Below are 10,250 nucleotides of genomic sequence, written 5' to 3'. Positions count from 1 at the left end.
CATCTTCTCCACCTTGTTGATTAGTTTGATTGATTCTTCATCAAGGTCAGAGGTGGAGGAGGAAGATTGATCATCATCACTTGAGTCTTGATCATCATCATTATCCTCATCTTCTTCTTCATCTTCACTTGAGGAGCTTGAGCTTGAGCTTGTCTCAACTTGCTTGCCCTTCATCTTCTTTTTCTCGCCACATGCGAGAGCTTTGCCTTTGCTTGATGAAGAGGCTTCTTCTTAACCCATCTTGTGTGACATTTCAAATGCCACTATCTTGCCAATGACTATGGCCGGGGTCATGGTGCTCAAGTTCTCCATATTATGAAGGATGGTGATGATGCTTGCATATTTCTTTTGTGGTAGCATGGAGATGATCTTCCTTATGATGTCCACATCATCTTGCTTTGTTAGTCCTATTGAATGGAGCCCATTGATAATTAGATTCAAATGAGAATACATATCATGAACAAGCTCATCATCATTCATTGTAAAGGAATCATAATTTTGTTTAGCTAGACAATGTTTTTGCTCACAAACATTAGATGTGCCATCATGGAGCTCTTGAAGTTTTAACCAAATTTCATGTGCCATATTTAAAGTGAACACTTGGTTAAACACATCCATACTAAAAGATCCAAACAAGCAATTTTTAGCTCTAGCATTAAAGTGCATTTCTTTTTCATCACTCTTTGTGGGTTTTTTGGGATTCTTAATGGGTTTCATCCTATCACGAGTGACTCTCCAAACACCTAAATCAACCGCCTCAAGGTAGCAAGCCATTCTAGCTTTATAATAGGGGAAGTTAGTACCATCAAAATGCGGAGGCCTAGAGGTATCCATCCCAACCACTCTAAATAGCGTCGGCTCAACGGTGGTTAAGCCAAAGGTCCAAATTGAGCCAATTGGCTCTGATACCAATTGAAGGGGACCATGATGCCTAAGAGGGGGGGGGGGGTGAATTTGGCAACTTAAAAATCTAACTCTAAACTATGGCCTCTTTTTCTAACCTTAGCAAAACCTATGCAAAAGATAAACTATCTAAATGTGCAACTATGGTTTTGCTAATGTGTTGCTATCTCTACCGCAAAAAGAGTAATACAATCAATGTAAATGCGAAAGTTAAAGAGCAAGGTAGAGATATGCAAACTCCCGTCAATGACTCCGGTATTTTTACCGAGGTATCGAGAAGCGCTCAAGCTTCCCCCTAGTCCTCGTTGGAGCCCCTCGCAAGGAATCCCTCGCAAGGGCCAAGCTCTTGGTCAGGTAACTCCGTGGATAGCCTTGGGCCTTCCCCACGCGCAAGTGGGTCTCCGACGTGCCTTCCGGCAAGCCTCTCCCGGATGCTCCCCGCCGTCTTCACTATCAAACTTTTGGCCAAAATGCCACGGGCCTTGTTCCCTCTAGTACACGGTGGCAGTCACACCACAAACGCGGTTGGTGTGATCTCACAAGACTACAAGCCCCTCTGATGTACAATAATGGTGCACGCAAGCACCGAGTGGTAAGAGGTATGCAAACCTCACTAAACACTAGGCCTAACCCTAGAGCAAGCGCATAAGCGGTGGTCTAATCAACCTAAGCACTTCGCAAAGCACCTACGCTAGTCACATAATACAACACTAAGCACTATGCAAGTGGAGATCGCTAAAATGGTGTATCAACACCCTTGGTATGTTTCCTTAGCTCCACCCATCTCATTTGGCCGGTTGGGGGTTGTAGTTATAAGCCCCAGTGAGAAAGTAGCCGTTGGGGACAAAATCCCGCTTTTCTGCTACTGACCGGACACTGGAGTCGTCCTGATCGGACGCGTCCGGTCACAAATTCATCGCTCTGGAACCTCTCTGTACTCGATCGGATGCTGTGGTCCTGTGTCCGGTTGGTTTGCTACCAGCGTCCGGTCCAACGTCCGGTCGCTGCTGCTGTTGCCGAGCCTCCTGATCGGAGCGTCCGGTCGCTTTTCTCCAGCGTCCGTTCACCTTTGTGAGCTCGTTTCTTCATGATCTTGCGTGCAGCTTGGTTTCTATCTTCATGCTTGGACTTTGCTTGATATCTTAGGTCTTCTCTTGTGCTCCTAAGGTCTTCTTTGAGGTGTTGATCATCGAATCATCATGTCGCCTTTGTCTAAGTCACATCTTGCATCCTATTGAACTACAAAACAATCACTTGCAAATTCATTAGTCCAATTTGGTTGTGTTGGTCATCAAACACCAAAATCCAAAGTAAATGGGCCAAGGGTCCATTTTCCTTACACGTTCAACAAATAATTCTCCTCTAGATTAAAATCCACTGATCTGACTTTGAAACTTACCCTTGTTTCCTTCAACCATGGAGCTTTTGAGCTTTCCCTTGGGTCTTGAGTAATTGAAAGACAAAACAATCAAGTCAAGCACTATGTCTCAAATTCTTTGTTCAACCATTATTCTAGAGTTTTTGCAAGTTTTCAAAATAAAACTCAGAGATTCCATTGTATGACACTCTCAAGTCTCTCAATATATATGATATTTGTGGATCCTTACCAAGGCAATAATGATGTTATGCTTTTTCTTCTACAACTAAGGCTTATGTGGAGCTCATAGGAGTGGTAAATGTATGAGAGAGCATACTTACGATACATATATTGTAAAGTCAAACAATGGATCCAAAGAGAGTCGAGTCACACAATCAAATCAAGATGTGCATGTGTGTGGAATATGGTGGATATGAATATGGTGGCTAGCCTAATTGTACTATGCTCCTTGAAAACATCTCTCTCATTTGGATCTTGAAACATTTGCTAGAGAGCAGGGGCTATCTTATTCATCATTCATTTTTTCATTTTTTTTCAAGCGGGCATCTAAATACCCATTATTTTAAATATCTTGGACACTTGTCCATTTTTTCTCAATTCTTCTTTTTTTATGAATAACTTTTGCATATCCCATGCTTCTTCTCTGCAATAAAACTTTTGAGAGATAGTAACAAGAACTTGGAGCATTTATTGGTGAAAAACCTATCAAGCATGTTTTTGGTGTTTTCTCCTAGTGTAGGAGTAATACATTTTTTGGTGGATCTAGATGGAATGCATGTTTTTACGTCTACCCCTAGTGTAGGAGTAGTGCATATGTAGGTGGTGTGTATGTGATCTAGATTTTAAGAGCATGACAAAACTCTCATAAGGCATCAACAAAGCTTGACCAAACTCAATGCAATGCAAGCGACATAAATGAGTTGGAGTTTTCCTAGTCTAGATATCATATTTGGCTCTGGTAGGAATTCAAACTTTGTCATATAGGATCTCATCATGTTAAATTTATATTTTTCAAAAGATAAATCTCTAGAATTCAAGTGTCACTTAGAACAAGATAAATAGCAGCTCAGACCTTCTCATATCATATCTATCAATTACCTAGACTTAGATCAAGCACATGCTACCCACGAGTTCTAAGTTCAGAGAAAATTCTCATGTCAACTCAATTTCATCTAAAACTCGGGAGAATTCAAGGCTGAAAACTAGGTACTTGAAAGGAATTATAATAGAGCAACTATTCATCATTTCCATCATGTGAGATCATCTTCAAGTTTTTTAGCTTTTAAACACAAGAAAGGAAACTAAAACATATCTTAAGCAAACTTAATTAAACTTAAACTATATACACAGTCTTTTTATTTGGTTTTCATTTTTTTAGATCACACTATAATGATATATATAAACTAAATTTTTATTTTGTTTTTGGTTATGCATTTTTTAACAAACTCAAAAAATAAACTAAAGAAAATGATAAAATGCTAGGAAGAGAAAATTTGCCTTTGGTGGACGGGGGCTCCTCCCCCAAGCTGGGTGTTTCTATGATCTCTCAAAAAGATGGTTCGATGTGGGGACCCTAAAACAAATATCACCAATTCTCATTTACCTGCTCCTAGTGCTGCTGAATGGCGGCGAGGCATTCTCCCGCCTTCACTTGCCACAGAAGCAACGGGGAATGTCATCGATGTAAGCAATAGAAGCATTTCTCAATAGACCCAAATTTTTAGCTATATGGGTGACCAAAGAAGTACACCCAACATCACCCTTATGATTAAGAATTTCTTTCTATTGTTTCATCATAAACTGGACTGGTGAAACCATTCTTCTTTTGATCATGGCATAGAGCAGTTTAAGTTCATCATTCCTAACAGTGCGGAAGTAATTCCTAGGAAAAAAAGAAGACTTAGCCATTTATGTATGAATCACAAAGTAGGGTGATGAATTTCATTGGTACATGGATAGTAGCAAGCAAGTTCTGTAGATAATTCCCTCCAAAATTTCATTCTATCAAAGTCTTGTATAGTAGTGTTCATATCAATCACACATTGTGCATGAAATCTTAGAAGTTCACTAAACTGTTTCCATGGGATAGAAAAATCTTTTTCTAAAAAATCTAAATGATACTTCTGAATCGGTGGGTTTCAAGGTGCATAAAAATTCAGTAGTCAAAAGCTTAGACCTTGGCTCATTAATTTCCCAAACATCCTCCCATCCTATAGCCTTAAAAATGAGGTCAAATTCGGTGTTCATACCTATGTCTTGCAGTAGGGCTGGATCGTAAGTGGAAGTGAGGACAAACCTCCAGGTCTTTAGCTTCTTGTAGATGTCCTTCTCCGTATTATCCCGGAGCTTGAGTTGCTTCTCTTGCAAGAGAATGTTTCTCTCTGCTGGGGCTGAATAGGATGACGCTCCAACAACGGGAGATGGAGGATCGACCTCCATGTCGGTGCTACTCGGGACGATGAACTTCTCGTTGAGCAGAACGACACCGCATGCTTGAGCTTTCCAACGATCTTGCTCATTTTCCTGCAAAATAGACAAAAGACAACACAACTCATGAAATGGGATTAGGAGAATAAAAATGTTAGCGATTAGCCATCCAAAAGTCTGTTGCCTAGAGGGTTAGTCGTCTGAGATTGCCTAAAAGAATTTTTCTAATCACTATTTTGGCATGACTTCCACCCTAATTTTTTAAATATTCTCTCTTGATTTGGACAGCACTACCACTCTTAATCCCTCTCTTTCTTGCTCAAATTTTAGCAGTACCTCTCTCTCTTACTCAAGATTTTAGCAACACTTTCACTCTCAACTTTCTCACCCTTTTTTCTCACTCCAAAACTACTTCTATTAAGTGAAATTTCAAACTATGAAATTGGATTCTGGAATTTCAAACTTGGGAGCAGGTTTTGCAGTGGAGATTGATGAGTGAAGGAGCTAGGAGGGTGGCTATTTATAGCCAGAAGAGCAGTAGGTCAGCTGGCCAAGTGGTAGGGCCAGTCGGCCCCACATTGTGGCCAAATGGTCTCATCCTCCTCCAAACTCTTCTTTGCTTAGTGCTTAAGCAAAATATCTGCTTCTTTCGGTGGAGAGTGGAGCTAGATGGTGCAGAGTAGAGATAGAAGTGATGGGTAGTGGTTATGGAGGTGATGGGTGGTGGTTGAGTGGGTCCCATGCATCTACCATATTTCTACCGTATACACACGTATAAATGCAAAATAAAAATATTTTATGATACTATGAAATATAAGAAGATGAATGATGGTATTTTTAAATTGTTGCGTCTCCATGGTAAATATTTCTCATGGAGTTTTCATGCTCCGAAAAAATTATTCACATGGGGCTTGAATTTTTATAATGACATGATGAGAATTTTTTATAATGCAGGTGTTGAAAAGTAAATATGCCAAAGTAAAATATAATGCAAAAAATGATTATAGATAACTACAGAGTTACCTTCCGGTGAGGGTTCGGTATTTTAAGTCCACCGAACTAGACTTCTCCATTCGGGTTTATTCTTTAGGTGCATTAGTAGGTCCCGGAGATGGAGACCCTGATACTTGCTTCTCACACCATTCCAAATTGGAGCATTGTTCTGGTCTTGGCTTGAAGGCGAATCGCTCTTCCTTGCCATTGATATGGAATTTGATTTTTTTGGCTCCAACATCAATGTGCACATTTGTAGTAGTCAGGAAGGGTCTCCCAAGTATGAGCGGTGTCTTCATGTCCTCCTACATATCAAGTACTACAAAATCCACAGGAACATAGAAGTTTCATATTTTTACCAGAATATTTTTGGCAATTCCTGTACGGTAGCAGATTGATTGGTCAGCTAGTTGTAAACACATCGATGTTGGTATAAGTGTTGAGTAGTTGAGCTTATTAAAGATCTTCTTGGGCATGACACTAACGCTTGCTCCAAGATTGCATAATGCATTCTCAAAGTTCTAGCTTCTGATCGAACAATTGATAGTGGGACACCCTGGATCTTTTTCTTGGCAGGTGATGTGTTTAGGATGGCCACACTACACTCCTCCGTCAACTTAATTACTTCAGTGGTGGGTAGTGGTCTTTTGTTGTTGAGGATGTCTCTGAGGTACTTCACGTAGGTGGGTACCTATATGGCTTCTAGTATAGGATTATTGATATATAACTTTTGAATTACCTCCACAAACTTACTAAACTGCTCATCCATTTCTACGTGGAAATGGTAGGAACGTAGTGTCATAAAAATCTTGTTGTAATTCTCGCTCTTGGGGCACAACTTCTTCAACTTCATTGTTTCTCTTCTTCTCTTCCTGCATTACAACTTGTGTCTTACCTGTCCTTGTCGGATACGATGGATCATGAGTAGACGCCACCTCTTGTGGTTATAGCGTTGACCATTTCAAGATTAGTAGCAACAGGCAGAGTAGCGGCCAACTAGGATAATTGAGATTTTATCTTTTTATTATAGCTAAGTTGGTCTTTTATGGTAGAAGAAAAACTATCCATTTTAGTATTTATGTTTTCTAGGACTTTATCATTAAAAGCAAGCTTTTTAGAAATATTTTCATTAATCCTAGCTTGTTCTAAGATTAAGTCTCTTAAGGATGGTTGCTTGGAATTAAAAGAATTATAATTGTTACCTGGGTACTTACCTTGCTAAGTTGACCGTTGTTGTTGATTCCATCCTTGTCTCTGTTGTTGTGGACCTAAATTTTTGCCAATGATGTTTACATCCTCTTGATATTTAGGGAATTCAACCTCCAAATATTCTCCACATATGTTTTGAGCATTGAAAGCATTTTGAATGGCCTGGTGATCTCTCTTGTAATTGGCTCGTTGTTCGAGCCAATTCAATGGTACGTCCATTTTAGTTGACAATGCACACACCTCTTCTGGTACTTCTTCACTCTTATTGCATGATTGGATGTTGCATGATGACCAGCCTTGATTAGAGGCTATCTTCTTCATAAGAGTTTTAGCTTTTCTAAGGGTGAGTGACATAAATGATCCTCCAGCAGTGGCATTGAGTTGTTCATGAGCTTTCTGACTTAATCCATGGTAGAAACTTTGCATGAGCAACCAATCTTCCATTCCATGGTGAGGACAATCTGAAATATATTCTTGGAAATGTTCCCATGCTTCTAGAATGGTCTCTCCCTTCTGCTATTGGAAGTTGGAAATCTTTCCTCTTAAGGCATTGGTCTTGCCTACTGGGAAGAACTTTTTAAGGAAGGCCTTTGAACACTTTGCCCATGTATTGATGTTGTCTTTATTGGTGTAGAACCATTGCTTTGCTCTTCCCACTAGTGAGAATGAGAACAAGTGAAGTAGTATGATGTCTTGAGCAACGTCCTTGATGAGGACTATGCTACTAATCTCTAGAAAATTATGAAGATGAGCACTAGCATCTTCATGTGCCTTTAAACTGAATAGGGTAGCTTGCACCATGTTGATGAGGCTTGGCTTGAGCTCGAATTCAAGGTTGTTGGTTTTGAGTGTTGGTCCAGTGCGAATGTTCTCAGTGCTCGGAGTAGAGAACTCACATAGAGTTTTGTCAGCCATAGCTCAAAAACTGGTGTTGAGCTTCCTCTTGATTAGGTTGATTCTAATTGGAAGTTGTTGGTGAGTCACAACTAATTCTACAATACCCTATATAGAATATGAACAATGACAAACAAGGGTAAGCCTGCTAAAGTAGAGTTGTTATGGTTTTATCAATAAGTATTTATTTGATCAATTATCTATAGCCATGTGCCCCTCCCCGGCAACAGCGCCAGAAATGCTTGTTGACATTTCTTAGCATCACTCTTTACTAAGTTGTCATCCCTAGCATGATGCTAGAAATGCATGGTTGGTAATTATTAATGACACTTGTAAACTCAGAAAATTATATATGTTAAAGTAAAGTATCCACAAGCGCACAGATAATATATCATTGTAGCATTTCACCTAGGAGTATACCGAGTATCGTTATTTATATTTTATCCATAGGGAGGAGCTATGAGATTGTTGGCAAAGATATATTGACAAATATATATACTTATGATAAAATCACTCTCATGCTATGATAGGGGTAAGTCAAATGATAAATAAATGATAAGTATAAAGCATTGATAATAATTCCAGAGATAGAAATAGAGACTCATAAAATGTAGTATGGCTAGGTAGGAGATTCGGTAAGAGTAAAAATATTCCTAAAAATTCCTTATTTACTAAGTCGTTTGTACATCCAAGTATATACAGTCTCATCTATAGGATAATTAACTTTGTATCTACGTGTAAGGAACATTACTAAGGAAGATTAAGAACAAAGCTTGTCTCCCTTCGCAACTGTGTTCTACTTGCTCTACAAATGGGGAGTGGACTACAAAGGACTCAATGGGAGTGTCACATCCACAATCTACCACATGACCCAAAGTGTAGAATGCATCCACAGGTAAACAATATCTAAGCACCAAGCTTACATAATGTCGACAACTTAACCCACGTGCGTCTTGGGCTAAGCGCTTTGCGAACATATGCATAAACTCATTATCAATCACAACTATATCAAGTATACAACTAGAGCAAACTTGGAACATAATAAATAGCAACATAATATTGAAGTAGCACAAAGTCATAAATAAAGAGGTACAATGGTTATACCAGTCTCTAGACTATGGATCCAGAATCCTGAGCAATAGCCCACACTCTACTTGAACCTTGCTAGCTAGCCTATACTAGAAACTTGAAGAATTGGAGCTCTATTCTCTTTTCTCTAGAAACCCTAATTTCTGGTCTAATCTTGACTTATGGCAGCATGCTCTGGAGGGGGGAAGGGGCTGGTTATATAGGCCGGAGCATCAATCCTGAGCCCTCGGATCAAACCAACTTGAATAAATAGCGCACCTATCATCCTCTTGGGGTCTACAAGTGGGACCAGGGGGCTAGCCGGCCACCTATCATCCTCTTAGGGTCTGCTTTGATGACATGGCTTTTGGTGTCCTCTAGAACCTTTTGGAGTAGTTTTCGCTATGGATAAGCGCAATTAATTTTGACATGTATGTCCACCTTGATAGTTTTCTAAATAACTCCTATAGAAAATACAGATTCACCAAAACTCCTAGAAACTATTAGTTTAAACCCCTAAGTCTATGTTGGTGATCATATTTATGCCCTTATAATGTTTTATTGATGGTTTATGATGGATGGTAACTACCATCAACACACGGCGCCATCCTCCTTCACCATGGGCATGGCATCATCCCCCCTCCTGTATGCGCTTTGTAGAAGGCTTGCCCTTCACATGGTGGTGGCTAAGAGTAAAGTAGGTTTGGAGAAGGCAACCGCACATTCCTAGCAATTTTAGATCTACAGTGGGAATAGGAGGGCTCGGGGAAGGAAGAAAAATAAGCGGAGTTAGGAAGAGATCACGGTGGTTAATATATCACTACTACAGAGGAGTCATGGGTGTTTTTTTGGAACAAAGAAGAGCCATTGGTATTGAAATGTTACTGCACACGTAAGAAAGTATGACCTCTATAGGTTTGAATGCGTCTGACACACCGCACAGACCTTAGCTTACATTACAAAAAAGTTAAAGTTGCTGCAAAATAATGACAACATTCATTCAAGAGGAAATTAATATGTCCATAGACAATAAAACAAGATTGATCCATTTAAACATGTCATGACAGAGAGATACATCATGGAACTTTATTTACTCCTCTGCTAATGACTCCAACTCTGAGAACAAGGGAATATAGGGAAGATAGTAAGGTCTGCCGTTGATTTGTGGCAGGATGCCACGTTTCAAAAACTAACTGTAACATGTAGGGATGACATAAACTTTTCTGCTATCCATGTTATATGCGACGATGTAATTTTCCTTCCTAACCCCAACAAAGAGAAACAAATTCCATTGTGGGTGAACCATTGAGTTGTACTCATTAACATCATAGTAACAACAAAATTCAATGTTAGTCTTTGCAAACACCTTCAGAAAGCT

At 39.6% G+C, this 10,250-nt stretch overlaps 1 non-coding gene across 1 annotated transcript; it reads left to right on the top strand.

The window, feature by feature from the left end:
• The first annotated feature begins 7,353 nt into the window (after nt 1-7,353).
• On the top strand, nt 7,354-7,460 carry LOC136455801 (small nucleolar RNA R71). Its single transcript, XR_010759267.1, has one exon. It is a non-coding gene; the product is annotated as a small nucleolar RNA R71 (small nucleolar RNA).
• Nucleotides 7,461-10,250: the final 2,790 nt, after the last annotated feature.

The sequence above is a fragment of the Miscanthus floridulus genome, chromosome 5 (genome assembly GCF_019320115.1).
Source record: "Miscanthus floridulus cultivar M001 chromosome 5, ASM1932011v1, whole genome shotgun sequence".
Lineage (NCBI taxonomy): Eukaryota > Viridiplantae > Streptophyta > Magnoliopsida > Poales > Poaceae > Miscanthus > Miscanthus floridulus.
The sequence above is the reverse complement of the archived record's forward strand: the minus strand, read 5'-3'. Positions and strand labels throughout refer to the sequence as shown.